The sequence below is a fragment of the Oryctolagus cuniculus genome, chromosome 21 (genome assembly GCF_964237555.1).
Source record: "Oryctolagus cuniculus chromosome 21, mOryCun1.1, whole genome shotgun sequence".
Taxonomy (NCBI): domain Eukaryota; kingdom Metazoa; phylum Chordata; class Mammalia; order Lagomorpha; family Leporidae; genus Oryctolagus; species Oryctolagus cuniculus.
In genome coordinates, this window is record NC_091452.1 from 6731938 (window position 1) to 6749153 (window position 17216).

The following is a 17216-nucleotide window of genomic DNA, read 5'->3' on the forward strand; positions in this document are numbered from 1 at the left end:
TTTTACTATGGCCCTTATTTGTTTTATCTTATTTTTTTTTAAATATTTATTTACTTGGAAGTCAGAATGACAAAGAACAAGAGAGAAATCAATCTTCCATCCACTCTTTTTTTTTTTTTTTTTTTTTTGACAGGCAGAGTGGATAGAGAGAGTGACAGAGAGAAAGGTCTTCCTTTTTGCCATTGGATCAGCATCGCGCTGATCCGAAGCCAGGAGCCAGGTACTTATCCTGGTCTCCCATGGGGTGCAGGGCCCAAGCACTTGGGCCATCCTCCACTGCACTCCCGGGCCACAGCAGAGGGCTGGCCTGGAAGAGGGGCAACCGGGACAGAATCCAGCACCCTAACCGGGACTAGAACCCGGGGTGCTGGTGCTGCAGGTGGAGGATTAGCCTATTGAACCGCGGCGCCGGCCCCATCCACTCTTCCACTTCCCAAGTGGCTGCAACAACCGGGGCTGGATCAGGCTGAAGGCAGGAGCTTCTTCCAGGTCTCCACGTGGGTGACAGAGGCCCAGACACTTGGTCCATCTTCCACTGCTCTCAGGTACATCAGCAGGGAGCTGAACTGAAGGGGATTCTGGTGTTGCAGGCAGCCGCTTAACATGCTGTGCCTCAGTGCTGGCCCCCTTGTGTTTATTTTATGCATGGTTAGATTTGTAGTAAAGCTTTTTGGGTTGCAGTGGACAGCATCCCGTGGAGTGGGAGAAATCACCTGAAATGCCCTCTGTCTAGCGTTTGTTGAGTGCTTTGAAGACAGCTGGGTGGAGGAGCTGTCTTTCCCACGGGGTGAAACAGCTGCCATAGGTAGAGGATGTATGGCTAAAAACAGAGACGTGATGGGCCGGAATCTGAATGGCTCCTGTGGCTCCTGAATGAGGCTCTAGTTAGTCCAAATCCTCACCAACACTTACTGTTATCTGATATTGTCTGTCTTGTTTATTGTAGTTGTCCTAGTGAGTGTGTGTGAGCTGTGGGGTCTTTTTTTTTTTTAAGCTTTATTTATTTGAAAGTCAGAGAAAGAGAGAGAGAGAGAGATCTTCTATCCGATGGTTCACTCCCCAATTGGCTGCAGCAGCCAGAGCTGGTGACCATATGGGGATGCTGGCACTGGAGACGGTGGCTCTACCCGCTATGCCACAGCGCCGGCCCCAGTTGTCTTTTAATTCTGTATTTATCAGATACTTGTTGAGCACCCACAATAGGGAGACACTATACTAAGACGTTGGGGATACAAAGTAGAGGGAAGCAGGCACTGCCCTGCTCCTGAGGAACCCAGAGCTACTGAGGGAACACAGAGTGGGAGCCTTAGCGCAGAGGTGGGTGTCCGGTACAGCAGTTCACATGCTGTTGGACACCTGCCTCCCGTATCCGAGTGCCGATTCCAGTTCCTACTCTGCTTCTGATCGAACTTCTTGCTGAGGTGCACCCTGGGAGGCAGCAGGCCGTGGTTCAAGTCCATGACTCCCTGCCTCCCGCATGGGAGACCTGGAAGGAGTTCCAAGCTCCTAGCTCTGGGCTGGCCCAGAACCAGCTGTTGCAGCTATTTTGGGAGTGAACCATCAGATGGAACATCTGTCTGCTTTGCCTTTAAAAAAAAAAAGTAAAAAAAAAAAAAAAAAAAAAAGATCAGGAATTTAGTGCTTTGCTTGGCAGCACATCCCAGCTCTGGCACTTTATGGGAGATTTTGTATGAATTATTCAACTTTTGGAGTTCCATTTCCTCCTCTGTAAAGTGGGGGTGATAGTTGGTTCACGTGAGGGTCGTAAAGATTATGTGAATTAATGTATGCTAAACACAGTAAATGTTGGAACTCTTTTTTTTTTTTTTTTTTCTTATTTCCAGTAGTCTCTGAGTCTTCCTCACCTAGTACTAAAGGAAGCTAGGTTTCAACCTTGCATTTTTTTTCTGTAGTTTAAGAATGGAGGGCCGGGGCCACAGCTCACTAGGCTAATCCTCCACCTGCGGCGCCGGAACTCCGGGTTCTAGTCCCGGTTGGGGTGCTGGATTCTGTCTCGGTTGCTCCTCTTTCAGTCCAGCTCTCTGCTGTGGCCTGGGAAGGCAGTGGAGGATGGCCCAAGTACTTGGGCCCTGCACCCGCATGGGAGACCAGGAGGAGGCACCTGGCTCCTGGCTTTGGATTGGCACAGCATGCCGGCTGTAGCAGCCATTTGTGGGGTGAACCAACGGAAGGAAGACCTTTCTCTCTCTCACTGTATAAGTCTGCCTGTCAAAAAAAAAAAAAAAAAAGAAAAACACTTTTACCAATGTTGGAAATTAAAACTCTCTCTCCCTGTCATGTTTTAGAAGTTGGTTTGAGTGGCAGAGTTGTTACTGAAGGGCACGTTCTTAATGAAGAACTTGTGGTTTATGAGGAGTTCAGTATTCAGCATGGAAGAGCAACTCATGCTGCTGCTGTCAGACGTGTGCCTGGCCAAGTTTTAGGCCTTTCTGTGTGTGTATGTCGGTTTATTTCCCACAATTTAATTAAAGGTGGGGTTTTTCTTTGTAGGGTCTGGTACTGTTTCCTGTGTTTCTGTGTAGCAGGTTACCTGCACACAGATAACCAACATTGAAGCTGCATTTTTTTTAAAAAGATTTAATTATGTATTTGAGAGGCACAGTTACAGAGGAGAGGCAGAGAGAGAGAGAGGGAGGCAGGCAGGCAGAGGCAGAGAGAGAGATTTCTTCCATCTGCTGGGCCACTCTCCAAATGGCTGCAATGACCAGGGTTGAGCCAGGCTGAAGCCAGGAGCTTCATTCGCATTTCTTACATAGGTGCAGGTGCACACGGGCCATCCTCCACTATTTTCCCAGGTGCATTAGCAGAGATCTGGATCAGAAGTGGAGCAGCCAGGACTCGAACTAGTGCCCATTTCGATGCCAGTGCTGCAGACGGCGGCTTCACCTGCTGTGCCACAGTGCCGGCTCCTGAAGCTGCATTTTAAAATTGAAATGAAGCCAATTCCTAGTTTCCACTTACACCATCTAGTGGGGGTTGCATGGAAACAGTCTGACGGGCTGGTGAGTAAATTTGGTCGACTGGAATACTTGAAATAGCCAGGTGCTTCACAGTATTGTGAAGGGAGAAGGGTGGTGGTTTTCTCCATTGGCTCTGAGGGTTTGCAGCAGCCCATTTGCTCGCTGGCAAAGGAAAAACAAGAAAGCTTTCATAAAGAAAAAAAAAGCCCATCAGGAAGTTCTTGGTTTCTCTGTGAGCTTTCCTTGTGCCCTTTTCGTGTTCAGAACAAACAGTTGGTGGGCGTTTGCTTTCGGCATGGCCGGGCCTGACTGTTGAAGGACAAGCAGCAGTGCGCTCCCTCTTCTCCCCGGGGAGACTGGCACCTGCTTGCCGGATGCGTCTCACGGCTGTGCACCTTGTGTTCAGCAGCCAAGTTCAGGGTCAGGAGTCTCTGATCTGGGTGTAAGTCCCAGACTGTTAGGTAACTGTGACCTCGCCAAGTGATTTCACTGTTAAAACCTGTTTCCTCAGTGATAAAATGAGGAAGCTGAACTGGATTGCTAAGGTCTCTGAGTCTGAAGTCTTCTGACGCTGTATTAAGCACTCTGCTCCCTTTTACACATGAGTGTAATTGACCACTGCCGACCCATTACGTTCTTCTGGGAGGGACTAACCTGGGCTGGTCATTTCAGTCCCGTTGAAGATCCCGTCTGTAAGCTCTTGGTGTACACTGGAGTTACAAAGTCATAGGAATTTTATAGAATTTTGTGTAAATTTGCAAAATAGCTCACGTTATTCAGCCTTACATTAAAAAAAAAAAAAACTTTTGTAGATGGAAGAACTTTGGGCAGCTGCTGATTTGTGTCTGTAAGTTGTAGGAACATAAAATAAATCTTCACTCAAACCGAGCTGTGCAGACATTCCTAATTGCAGGCAGTTGCATCATAACACAGAGTTTGTTTCCATCTTTGTAAAAATGTTGTCTAAGGGCCCAGCTCTCTGCCTGGGCTGGTCTGTAACCCTCTCTGGCTGCTTTGTTAAACTGCTGTGGACTTTGAAACTCTGGGTGCAGTTTCTTCTCTGTATTATGTCACACATACTTTAATTTTTTTTTAAGATTTATTTATTTATTTGGAAGTCAGAGTTACACAGAGAGAGGAAGTGACAGAGAGAGCTCCCAGCATTGCAGGCAGTGGCTTTACCTGCTGCACCACAGTGGTGACCCTATCACTTTAAGTGTTCCTATTTGCTGACAGCGTCTTATTTTTTTTTTAAGATTTTTTTTTTTTTATTTGAAAGGCAGCGTTACACTCAGAGGGAGAGACACAAAGAGGTCTTCCATCTGCTGGTACACTCCCCAAATGTCCATAACAGCTGGAGCTGGGCCAATCAGCAGCCAGAATCCAGGAGCCAGGAGCTGCTTCTGGGTCTCCCGCATGCTTGCAGGGGCCCATGCACTTGGACCGTCTTCTGCTGGTTTCCCAGGTCATCAGCAGGGAGCTGGATCAGAAGTGGATTAGCTGGGACTCGGGACTAACACTTCTGTATGGGGTGCCAGCACCCCGGGAGGCAGCTCAGCTCCCTCTGCCACAGTGCTGGCCCCTGTAGCACCTTTTAAATTAAGGAGCCAATTAACTTTCTGATCTTTAATGTCTTGAGTCAGTCCTTCAGTGTCTAAGTAAGCTTTCACTCTGAAGATTTTAGATTTATTTATTACTTGAAAGTCAGAGAGATGTATAGAGAGGGAGAAACAGAGAGATCTTCCATCTGCTGATTCACTCCCCAAATGGCTGCAACAGCCGACTCTGGGCCAGGCCAAAGTCAGGAGCCAGGAGCCTCATCCAGATCTCCATGGGTGGCAGGGGTCCAAGCACTTCATCCATCACTGCTATTCTTCCCATGCCACTAGCAGGGAGCTGGATAGGAAGTAGAGCAGCCAGGACACGAACCCGCGCCCATATAGGATGCCAGCATTGCAGGTGGCAGCTTTACCTGCTGTGCCACAGTGCTGGCCCCTACACTCATATTTAAACATATAGTGGAAACACTACTTATCTTTCTTTTCTTTCTTTTTTTTAAAGATCTATTTATTTATTTGAAAGGCAGAGTTACAGAAAGATGAGAAGTTCAGGTGGGAGTTGAACCCGGGACTCCCAAGGTGGCATGTGGGCATCTCAAGTGGAGTCTTTAACAACTGTGCCTGGCCGGCGCCGCGGCTCAATAGGCTAATCCTCCGCCTAGCGGCGCCGGCACACCGGGTTCTAGTCCCGGTCGGGGCGCCGGATTCTGTCCCGGTTGCCCCTCTTCCAGGCCAGCCCTCTGCTGTGGCCAGGGAGTGCAGTGGAGGATGGCCCAGGTGCTTGGGCCCTGCACCCCATGGGAGACCAGGAAAAGCACCTGGCTCCTGGCTCCTGCCATCGGATCAGCGCGGTGCGCCGGCCGCAGCGCGCTGGCCGCGGCAGCCATTGGAGGGTGAACCAACGGCAAAGGAAGACCTTTCTCTCTGTCTCTCTCTCACTGTCCACTCTGCCTGTCAAAAAAAAAAAAAAAAAAAAAAAAAAAACACAACTGTGCCAAATGTCTGACCTGTTTAAAAAGCTATGTATTGTAACTGAAATGTGCATAAATACTTACACATGGGTATGCAGAGAAATACCAGTGCAAATAGATCCCGCGGTCCTGGTCCAGTAAGGTGAGAGATGGCTGAAGACAAGCCGCAGTCGTGATGTAGGACTCTGGCTCACTTTATTTTTACTTATTTATTTATTTATTTTTAAAGATTTACTTTATTTATTTGAAAGATAGAGTTACAGAGAGAGGTCTTCCATCCGCTGGTTCACTCCCCTGATGGCCGCAATGGCCAGAGCTGCGCTGATCCGAAGGCAGGAACCAAGAGCTTTTTCCGAGTCTCCCACATGGGTGCAGGGGCCGAAGGACTTGGGCCATCTTCCACCACTTTCCCAGGCCACAGCAGAGAGTTGGATCAGAAGTGGAGCAGCCGGGATTCAAACCAGTGCCCATATGGGATGCCGGCACCACAGGTGGAGGTTTAAGCTATTACACCACAGCGTGGGCCCCACACTTTATTAATTTTTTTTTTAAGATTTACCTATTTGCTAATCCTCCGCTTGCAGTGCTGGCACTCCGGGTTCTTGTCCTGGTCGCTCCTCTTCCAGGCCAGCTCTCTGCTGTGGCCCAGGAGTGCAGTGGAGGATGGCCCAAGTGCTTGGGCCCTGCACCCGCACGGGAGACCAGGAGAAGCACCTGGCTCCTGGCTTCGGATCAGTGCAGTGCGCCGGCCGCAGCAGCCATTAGGGGGTGAAATAACGAAGACCTTTCTCTCTGTCTCTCTCTCTCACTGTCCACTCTGCCTGTCAAAAAAAAAAAAAAAAAAAAAAAAAAAAAAAAAAGATGTACCTATTTGAAAGATTGACAGAGGGAGGGAGAGACAGAAAGAAAGATGCCTTGACAGCTGCTGAGTCACTCCCCAGGGACTCAAGGACTTGAGCCGTTACCTGCCGCTTCCGGGTACATCGGCAGGGATGCTGGATCAGAAGCGGAGTAGCCAGGCCTTCAGTCCAGCGCTCCGATAACGGGGATCGGATGTCCCAAGCAGCGGCTTAACCTGCGTCACAGTGTGTGCCCCAGGGTCACTTTACCTGACATCCTTCGGTGGGGCTTCCCTGTGAAGCGGGGTGATGGCAGCAATGGGCTCCCGGTGGCAGTGATGGAACACTTGATGGGGTTCCAGGGGAGCTGGAGGTCATTGAAGAAATGTTGATGTTGGTTAATGATCTTGACAGTGGAATGAAGAGTCTACCCTGTGCAGGACGCTCTGACCACAATGAACAAGGACATCACTGTGGCAGGCGGGGGCCTTGCCTTAGCAGACAGCTGTGAGTGCTCTTGCCTTGGTGCCTGGCTCTCTCGAGTTGCTGTGGTAAATCCTGTGAAAGCAAGGTGATGAGCTCAGTGGAGGCGTGTGGAACTGAACGCAGGCGTGGACATGCGGCACCGCGGTTAAGTTGCCGTTTTTCACATTGTAGTTTTGCTTGCATCTCCATATCTCCTTTTCTCTTCCTTTATTTTTTTGAAATAGATTTATTTGAAAGGCAGAGAGAAAGAGAAAGAGATCTTCCATCCACTGGTTCACGTCCCACATGGCCACAACAGCTGGGGCTGGGCTAGTCTGAAGCCAGGAGCCAAGAGCTTCTTCTGGGTCTCCCATGTGGATGCAGGGGCCCAAGTACTTGAACTGTTCTCTGCTGTCTTCCCAGGTGCATTAGCAGGGAACTGAATTGGAAGTGGAGCAGCTAATACTTGAACCAGTGCCCATATGGGGTGCTGGCAGTGCAGAAGTAGGCTTAACCTTCTGTGCCACAGTGCTGGCCCCTTATTGTATTGTTTTGTGTCATACTTTGTAATGATTTCTGAAATGTATAAGTTATCAACTCTGCCTTTAGCTTGTGTTTAAACTAAGTTTATAAAAAGAGGTACACTGGAAGAAGCTCCTGGCTCTCTTTTTTTTTTTTTTTTTTTTTTTTTTACAGGCAGAGTTAGAGAGAGAGAGAAAAAGGTCTTCCTTCCGTTGGTTCACCCCAAAAATGGCCACTACTGCCGGTGCACTGTGCTGACCAGGAGCCAGGTGCTTCCTCCTGGTCTCCCATGCAGGTGCAGTGTCCAAGGACCTGGGCCATCCTCCACTGCCTTCCCGGGCCACAGCAGAGAGCTGGCCTGGAAGAGGAGCAACTGGGACAGAACCGGCACCCCAACTGGGGCTAGAACCCAGAGTGCTGGCACCGCAGGTGGAGGATTAGCCTAGTGAGCCACGGTGCCGCTCCTGGCTCTTGATCAGCGCAGCTCCAGCCATTGCAGCCATCTGGGGAGTGAACCAACGGATGGAAGATTCATTCTCTCTCTCTCTCTCTCTCTGCCTCTCTGCCTTTCAAATAAATAAATAAATAAACCTTTAAAAACACATAAAAGGTGGTACAGAAATGACTTGGATGACCTTGAGAGAGGCATCAGGCAGCTCTCAGTCCTGTGAGGATCTGTTTTTCAGCCAGGAGGTTTTTGGTGGTCATTTTCAAGTTCAACTAAGATGCCACTTTTTCCATTTTATCTGAAAAATTAAATAGTGAAATAGTTTTCTTAATTTGATTTTTCACTCTGTGTAGGGATTTTTAGTTACTTCAAGTCCTAGGCTCCTGCTACCGTACATTTAGAAATCTGAGACGTTGCACTGTGTCCTAGTGTTGGGTGATACTCAGGAAGGCCTTTGCGTGTTTCCCAGGGCTCTGGACTCCTGAACAGGTCGAGGCCCTGCAGCCCTCTCGTGGCTGTTCCTCCAACGAGCAGGCCAGCTCTCTGGGAGACGGATTGCCTTTCTGCTCTTCCCGCGTTGGGAGATGGTTTTCTTGCACTTCGGAGCATTTGTTCCTGGCAGGGCCATGCGGCCTTTCCCCTGTTGAATCGTCCAGCTGTTTCTGAGCCTTGGAATGTCCTGCTGAGGTGGCGGGATGAAGGCGCAGTGTGGAGTTTCCCTTCCTGTTCCCATAGCAGAGCTGCTGGCGGGCCCCTGCCCGCCGCCGTGTTCAAGATCGTGTCCTGCTCCCCTAACTCAGCTGAAACCAGTGACCCGGGCCCTGCTTGCCTTCTCCCTCTTGTCTCACTTAGCATGCCGTGGCTCCCTGTGGCCTGTGCCCTGAGCTGTGTTAGGGGACATCACACACACTCCCCTTGTGTCTGAGGGGCAGGTTTCTGGGACCCAGAGCTGGCAGCGACCTCAGGTGGCTTCACGTCACTCATGGTCAGCTGGCATTGCCTGACGCGCCTGAGCCTTCCAGGTGCCCTGCCTTGGACAACATTGTCCACCCAGGGTCAAGGGTGGTTGTCAGGGCACACGTTCAGATAGCTGGCACGGTGTTTCACATCACTTGATTACAGTGTGTAAATGTGCCAAGGAGTGTTCTCTTTGTTGCTTCCTTAAGATGAACTGACTGTTGAATCCGTGCTGTGGTGTAGTAGGTTAAGCCTTAGCTTGTGGTGACGGCATCCTATACGGATGTGGGTTCAAGTCCCGGCTGCTCCACTTCCAATCCCGCTCACTGCTAATGTGGCTGGGAATGCAGTGGAAGATGGCCCAAGTGCTTGGGCCCATGTATCTGCATGGGAGACCCAGAAGAAACTCCTGGCTCCTGGCTTTGGATTGGCCCAGCCCTGATCATTGTGGCCATCTGTGTGGAGTGAACCCGGAGATGGAAGACCTCTCTCTCTCTCTCTCTCTCTCCCCCTCCCTCCCTCCCTCCCTCCCTCCCTCCCTCTGTCTGTAACTCTGTCTCTCAAATTAATATATAAATCTTAAAAAAAAAAAAAAAAAAAAGGCCAGTGGGCTGAGACAGTGAGAGTGAGGCTTCTTCTTCCCCGGGTCTACATCTTAAATCATGACTATTAGACTATTTCTAATGCGGTTTATTAGTTTGCATGAAGAAATGAAGAGCTGATACTGCAGTCAGGTCCTGCAGGTCTGCCCGCCGTCCCCAGCCTCTCTTTCCCCGAATTCTGCTCACACTCTCCTTGACCTGGCGTTGGTGTCCTGTGAGCAGAAGGGCAGGAGAGCCAGCACGCCCGTAGCTCCGGCCCCACCACGCTCACCCCTCTCTGCGCTCGAGATGCTGCCTCCTGCTCTGTCGGCCGTCCCCGGCTCTGTCTCTGGTCTTGAGACACACATCCCATATTTTCTTACCTGCAGCTCCCGTCTCTGTTTTGAGTGTCGTGTGAGCAGTTTTCAGACTCAGCGGGCTTAGCTTGGCCCTTCACCCACAGGGCTTCCTGATTCATAAATGTCCCCTGTCAGATATTTTAAAGTTCCTCTTTCTGTAAGGGCTACTTTTTCCTTTATGAAGCCTAAGAACAATTAAATTATAAACAACTTGATGTTTTACACTCCTCTGCCGTATCCCTCACGTGTGTCGTCGTGGAGTGTGAAAGTGTGTTGCGTAGCCACTGCGATTTGGGCTGGTTGGTTGGGAGCCTTACTGTTGTTGCGAAGAGGAGCCTACTTGGTACTGTGCCTTCACAGTGTGTTCTGGGCCTGTGTTACACAGGCCTCATGCCTCATGTCTGTTGAATATTTGAAATTTGAAGAGTTCAGATGGAGATGTGGTGACAGTAGAAAATACACAATGAGTTGCAAAGACCTGGTATGAAAAAAGAATGTTTAATCTTATTTTGATTATGTTTTGAAACAGTATATTAGACAGTATATTAGATAGCATATTTTAGATATGGACTTAATTGAATTATTAAAACAGTTTTTACTTATATTTTTAAATTTTCTAAAATGCCATTATCAGGAAATTTGAAATTACCCATTTGTCTAACAATCTGTTTCTGTTAGCATTTTTCTGGTTTTATTCAAAGATTTATATATTATTTATTTGAAAGGCAGAGTTAGAGAAGGAGTGACAGAGAGATCTATCACTCCCCAAATGGCCCAAACTGCCAGGAGCTTCGTCCAGGTCCCCCACGTGGGTGCAGGGGCCTAAGCACTTGGGGTCTTCTCCACTGCTTTCCCGGGCACGTTAGCAGAGAGGTGGATCAGAAATGGAGCAGGGGCCAGCACAGTGGTGTAGCAGGTAAAGCTGCCGCCTGCAGTGCTGGCATCCCATATGGGCGCCGGTTCAAGTCCCAGCTGCTCTACTTCCAACCCATCTCTGCTGTGGCCTGGGAAAGCAGTAGAAGATGGCCCAAGTCCTTGGCCCCTGTACCCGTGTGGGAGACCCGGAAGAAACTCCTGGCTCCTGGCTTCAGATTGGTGTAGCTCTGGCCGTTGTGGTCAGTTGGGGAGTGAATCAGAGGATGGAAGACCTCTCTCTCTGTCTCTCTCTCTCTCTGCATCTCCTCTCTGTGTGTAACTCTTTTAAAGGAAGGAAGGGAGGGAGAAGAAAGGAGCAGCCAGGACTTGAACTGCTGCCATGTGGGATGCCCACACTGCAGGCAGCAGCTTTAACCCCCTGCCACAGCGCCGGCCTGACAGCGTCCTTTTTTTTTTTTCTGACAGGCAGAGTGCACAGTGAGAGACAGAAAAGTCTTCCTTTTCCATTGGTTCACCCCCTAATGGCCGCTGTGGCTGGCGCACCGCGCTGATCCGAAGCCAGGAGCCAGGTGCTTCTCCTGGTCTCCCATGGGGTGCAGGGCCCAAGCACTTGGGCCATCCTCCACTGCACTCCCGGGCCACAGCAGAGAGCTGGCCTGGAAGAGGGGCAACCAGGACAGAATCCAGCGTCCCAACCGGGACTAGAACCCGGGGTGCCGGCACCGCAGGCGGAGGATTAGCCTAGTGAGCCGCGGCGCCGGCCAGACAGCGTCCTTCTAAGAAAGCATAGCAGCGCCAGCAAGTGCAGTCATGCAGTTTGAGGCCTGCACCTCTGAGCACCCTGGGCGGGTGGTGGTGGGCATCTTGCCACGGCTGCACCGAGCTTGCTGAGCAGCCCTGGGATGGGAAGCCGCCTGCGGGCGCCACGCTCGTGTGCTTAGGGAGGAAGACACAGTTACTTGGTGCTGCAGTTCTGTGGATTCTTGTTTTGGTGTTGAGTCAGCTAAGAACTCTTCTGAACTCTGTGTGCCACAGTCCTGTGGCTGAAAAAAGAAACCGCATCTCAGTGCTGGCCACGAGGAACGTAGTCATAGCGTGATGGCGCAAACAAGAGGGGAGCGGTGCGCTTCATCCTCCAGTGACACAAGCCTGCGAGTGGCTGGGGCAGCCGAGAGAAGGAAGAGATAGGGCCAGAGAGTGCCCGTGTCTCCTTGTTCTGAGTTGTTGCCTGTGACCTCGGGAGTGGGGCTAGAACGCGCCTGGGCCCGGGATACCAGGCCTGGCTCCAGGAAGAGAGCTCAGTTCACCATTGATTTGTTTTGCTGGTCTCAGGTGCAGTTGAAGGACTTGATCCTCCTCTGTTTTCATTCAGGAATTGAAGAAAAGATGCCAGTACCCTTCAGTTTTGTTTTTTCTGTATACACAGAAATAAAACAAAGAAGGGAAAAAAATCAAATAACTTGCCCCTCTTCAGTGACAGCGCTGAGCTTGGAAAGCTGCCCGGGTGTTGTGTAAGGCAGGCAAGGAGCTCAGGTTTCGCGTCTCCCTCGCTGGGGGTGGGGCAGCGAGTGGCACACTGTGCAGCACTTACATAAGCGTGACTTCACAGGACGCACCGCTGTGAATGAACTGCCCCGTCCCAGGACGGAGCTGAGAGCGCAGCCTTCGGCTTTTCCTCTCAGCTTGAGTGCGAGGTCGCTGCAGAAGTCTCTCTCTCTCACTGGACTTCACACTGCTCTCACGTGGCTCCCCTTCCCTTCTGTGATTAAGTTCACGGACATAGGAAGTTGTTTTAGGACAGAAGGGAGCTCGGGCGGCTCCAGGTAAGTCCCTCCACCTGTCTGGGCTGGGTTGGCGCCGCTCCTGCAGCAGGGCCGAGCGGAACCCTGGGTTCTGGAAGCTGGAACTCCCTCTCCTGGCAGGTGAAATTCACTGCCCATCCTTCAGCTCCACTTTGCCTCCCAGCAGAATCTCCAGGTTTGTTTTCCCGCTGCTGCTGGGGGAAGCTGACCGCAAAGGGCCTGCCTTCGCCAGGGAGCTGTGATTGCTGGGGGCCATCCAGGGCGGCTGCGGGTGCCAGGAGAGGCAGAGCTGGTCAAGCCGATCTTATCAGAACGGGGCTCCTTCTCCACTGCCGGCAGTTAGAGCCACAGCGGCTTCACCTGAGTCCTTGAACTTTCACTTACAGGTTTTGAATTTGAAATTCAGAAGGGTGGGGTTTGATGAGTGTCATCAGGTGGTCGTGCGGACTCTAGGGTCTGGGAGGGTCCTGTAGCTGGGACAGAATCCAGCCGGCTCCTTTCCCACTCTAGCTCTTTCTATACTTCTATTTTTTGGAGCCATGGCATTAAAAAAAATTAATAAACAAAGCTTGAAAGAATCAGAGCAGAATCATTTGAGCCTAATTTACACCATGCTTGTTTTAGGGAATGGCTCGTTTTGAGGAATGTCTTGTTTTTGTAAATCGCTTAAGCGTGTCTTTAGAATGCCAGGGGTTGGGGTCAGTGTTGTGATGCAGCGTGTTAAGCAACGGTGGTTTCCCGCGTCAGAGTCCTGCCAGCTCCGCTCCTGTCCAGCTCCCTGCCAGTGCACCTGGGAAGCCCAGATCCAGTGCTGGGCTTCTGGCTTCCGCATGGACCAGCCATTTGGGAAGTAAACCAGCAGATGGAAGATCTCTGTCTCTCCTCCTCCTGTCACTCTACTTTTCAAATGCATATTAAAAAAAGGAAGACTGCAGGAGGTCAGCAAAAAGGGGGATAACCAGATTTGATTAAAATATGTGTCTTCTGTAATAAAAGCCTTTTATTATGGGTAATTTCAATCATATTGAACAGTTACCATGTCATTGTCAGCCTTAGTTTCAGTGTGCTGCAATCAAACCTGAGTTTATTTTTTTAATTAAAAAATGTATTTGAGAGAGAGACAAAGAGAGTGCTTCCATCTGCTGGTTTTCTCCTCACACCCTGCTTGGCCAGTACAGGGCTGGGCTGAAGCTGGGAGTTGGAAACTTGGTCCTGATCTCCAAGTGTGGCAGGAAACCAATTACTTGAGCCATCAGCACTGCCTCCCAGGGTCTTTATCAGCAGGAGGCTGGAGGTCAGGAGGTCAGGAGCCAGAGCCGGATGTCCAGTCACCTACTCTGATGTGGGTAGTGCCTTAACCACTGAGCTACATGCCTGTCCCCAAACCATGTGTTTTAAAAACATGCTTCGGGGCAGATACAGTGACATAGTGGGTAAAGCCCCTGCCTGCAGTGCCAGCATCCCATATGGGCGCTGGTTCAAGACCCGGCTGCTCCACTTCCGATCCAGCTCTCTGCTATGGCCTGGGAAAGCAGTAGAAGGTGGCCCAAGTCCTTGGGTCCCTGCACCCATGTGGGAGACCCGGATGAAGCTCCTGGTTCCTGGCTTTGGATCAGCACAGCTCCTGGCCATTGCAGCCATCTGGGAATTGAACCAGCCAATGGAAGACCTCTCTCTCTCCTCTCTCTGTAACTCTGCCTTCAAATAAATAAATAAATTTTTAAATAAAGTTTCATTCTTGCCAGTGAAATGACTTTTTACTTTTACTTATTCATATTATTATGCTTTTTTTGGTCTGAAGCATTTCCATCTCAGATGTGTGTCCTCAAAGTTAGTTTTTTGAAGTAGTTTACTTAGCCTGGAGGATTCCAGAGCTCTGAGCAGAGGTTTTATCTCTGTCACTGTACAAGTGTTCGGTAAGGGAATCTGGCCACTCTAACAAATAACCCTACTAATTTTAGAGTTTGAAGTGATAAAAATTTATTTTCAGTTCTGGAGGAACCCAGAGTAGTTGTTTCTTGGTGGGGAGATGTGGAGAGGGGGCCCACGCTTGCGTCCTCCACTGCGATTCCACCATCCCCAGTTTGTGCCTTTAAGGCTGTTCCCATCAAGCTGTTGGAAGCCACGTGGGAGGTTCTTGTGAGCTTGGCCCGGGAATAGCACACAGCTCACCCTCTACTCTCATTCCATTGGCTAGAACTCAGGCATGTGGTTCATACTCAGCTGCAGAGGGAGCAGGGCCACACAGTGGGAATCTGACATGGAAGGTAAACGGGCATGGTGAGTGGCCAGACGCTGTCCACGTGTGCCCACGTCCTGTCCCTGTGGCACTGCCTTCATGGTCCTGTACACCATAGGGTCCATTCCTTACTTTTTCAGTTGTAGCCAATTTTTAAAGATATTTATTTATTTATTTGAAAGGCAGAGTTACAGAGAGAGCGAGAGCGAGTGAGCGAGAGGTTTTCCATCTGCAACGGCCAGAGCTGCGCTGATCTGACGCCAGGAGCCAGGAGCTTCTTACAGGTCTCCCACGCGGGTTCAGGGGTCTAAGAGCTTGGGCCACCTTCTACTGCTTTCCCAGGCCATAGCAGAGAGCTGGACCAGGAGTAGAGCAGCCAGGACTCGAACTGGCACCCATATGGGATGCTGGCACTGCAGGCAGCAGCTTTACCCGCTATGTCACAGCGCCAACCCCTGAAGCCAATTTAATGTGACTCAAAGATCATTAGATATTTTTTCCTGATTATGAAATTAATTATCCTGGGGCCAGTGCTGTGGTATAGTGGGCAAAGCCGCCACCTGCAGTGCTGGTTTCCCATATGGGCGCCCGTTCAAGTCTCAACTGCTCCACTTTTGATCCAGCTCTCTGCTATGGCCTGGGGAAGCAGTAGAAGATGGCCCAAATGCTTGGGCCCTTGCACCCATGTGGGAAACCTGGAAGAAGCTCCTGGCTCCTGGCTTCAGATTGGCGCAGCTCTGGCTGTTGCAGCCATCTGGAGAATAAACCAGTGGATGGAAGATATCTCTCTCTCTCTCTCTCTCTCTCTCTCTCTCTCTGCCTCTCCTCCTCTTTCTGGATAATTCTGACTTTCAAATAAGTAAATAAATCTTTTTTTTAAAAGAAATTAATTATTCTTAAATTACATTAGAAAGACCCCCAAAACCCCAAGGTTTATGTATACAAGCAAAACCTACCAGAAGCCCAACGGGTGGAGTTGATTATTGCTAATTCTTCATTAGAGTTCCTTCAATATAGGAATTTTTAACTTCTTAGGAATCACAGTAAAATTTCACTAGTTATTTTCTTTGTTTTTAAAGATTTATTTATTTGAAAGGCAGAGTGGCAGAAGGACAGATTGTGTATCTGCCAGTTCACTCCCCAGATGGCCAGCACAGCCAGGGCCGGGCCAAGCTGAAGCCCAGAGCCAGGAACTGCATGGAGGTGGCCCCCGTCGGTGGCAGGGCTCACACACTCGAGCTGTCATATGCTGCTTCCGGTAATTAGCAAGGAGCTGGGTCAGAAAGGGGGTAGCGGGGACTCAGACTGTACCCAGCACTGCCCGGATTTCACTAGTGCTTTTTCTGCACTGGCCTGTGAGCTCCAGAACTCAGAAAAGTGGGAAAGAAACAACCTGGCCATTTTGCCTTTTCTGAGTAAAAGATACGGCTCCACAGCTGTAGTGAGGGTTTCTGCTTTGGGGATTTTCAAAGTGAATGTCTTACTTCTGCCTCTCCTCTTAGTAAGTAACTAAATATTGGGGCTGGTGAAGTTGCCAGTGTAGTAGAATGGCAAGGTAATGGGTGATATTTTGGATTTATGATCTACTTCCTGCTCAGTTTTCAGAGTTCTTACACAGAGACTAGTTTTCCAGTAGAGAATATTAAGAAAAAGTTTGAAACTTGAGCCAAAATAAAAACTTGCAAACTTGAATTATGTAAATACGAGGCCTTCAAAAAGTTCAAGGAATGGGCCAGTGGGGTTAACCCAAAGCCCGCTGAGCCACGGCACCCGCCCCTCTGTGTACATTGCTGGTTTGAGCTGTAGGAGCTGTGCTGCTCATCTCAAATGGGAGGATACTTTCAAGGGAACAAGTACGTTTCTCCAGTCAGCAGCTCCACAGCCAGGGATAGAGAACCTTGGAGTTTTTTTTTTTTTTTTTTTTAAGTAGCAAGTTTTAGCCTAGATACAGACCAGCCTCAGAATTCCTATTTGTGAGGTCATCATCGTGACCTCGTAGCCAAGTGGTTCGAATGTGTTGCCATCTTCCAGCAGGATGTGAGCTGAGGCCTGGCCCAAGTCTGCAGACACCATGAGGTACCCTCTGTCTTGTCTTACTAGGTTTGTGTGGACTTCTGTGAATTCACTAGATAAAAAATAAACACGTTGATGTCAGACACTCTGTATTTAGTGAAAAGATATTTTTTAATAGTTGTTGTGCTTTATTTTTTTTTAAAGAGTTATTTATTTATTTGAAAGTCAGAGTTACACAGAGAGAAAGGCAGAGAGAGAGAGAGGTCTTCCATCTGCTGATTCACTCCCCAGTTGGCCACAACAGCCAGAGCTGTGCTGATCTGGAACCAGGAGCCACGAGCTTCTTCCCGGTCTCCTGCGTGGGTGCCCAAGGACTTGGGCCATCTTCTACTGCTTTCCCAGGCCACAGCAGAAATCCGGATCGGGAGTGGAGCAGCTGGGACTAGAACCTGCACCCATATGGATGCTGGCGCTTCAGGCCAGCGCGTTAACCCATTGCACCACAACGCTGGCCCCAAGATATTTTATAATGATAGGAAAATCATTGTTTTAAACATCTTATGGCAGGACATTTAAAAGCAGAAAACTGGGAGGTTGAGCAACA

The 17216-nt window shown here is 49.7% G+C and overlaps 1 protein-coding gene across 37 annotated transcripts in view; it reads left to right on the top strand.

Annotated features, from left to right (window-relative positions):
- CLIP1 (CAP-Gly domain containing linker protein 1) overlaps window positions 1–17216 on the top strand; it is a 136650-nt gene that overhangs the window by 9313 nt on the left and 110121 nt on the right. For 13 of the 37 annotated variants that reach the window (XR_011385256.1, XR_011385257.1, XM_008250534.4 and 10 more), the window contains exon 1: window positions 12117–12381. The exons of 22 other annotated variants lie outside the window; for them this stretch is intronic. The gene's annotated coding sequence lies outside the window, so the exon portion shown is untranslated. Of the gene's footprint in view, window positions 1–12116; window positions 12382–16556; window positions 16700–17216 lie in introns of those variants that run through there. 2 more of the 37 variants (XM_051837728.2, XM_051837729.2) reach the window with 2 other exon arrangements.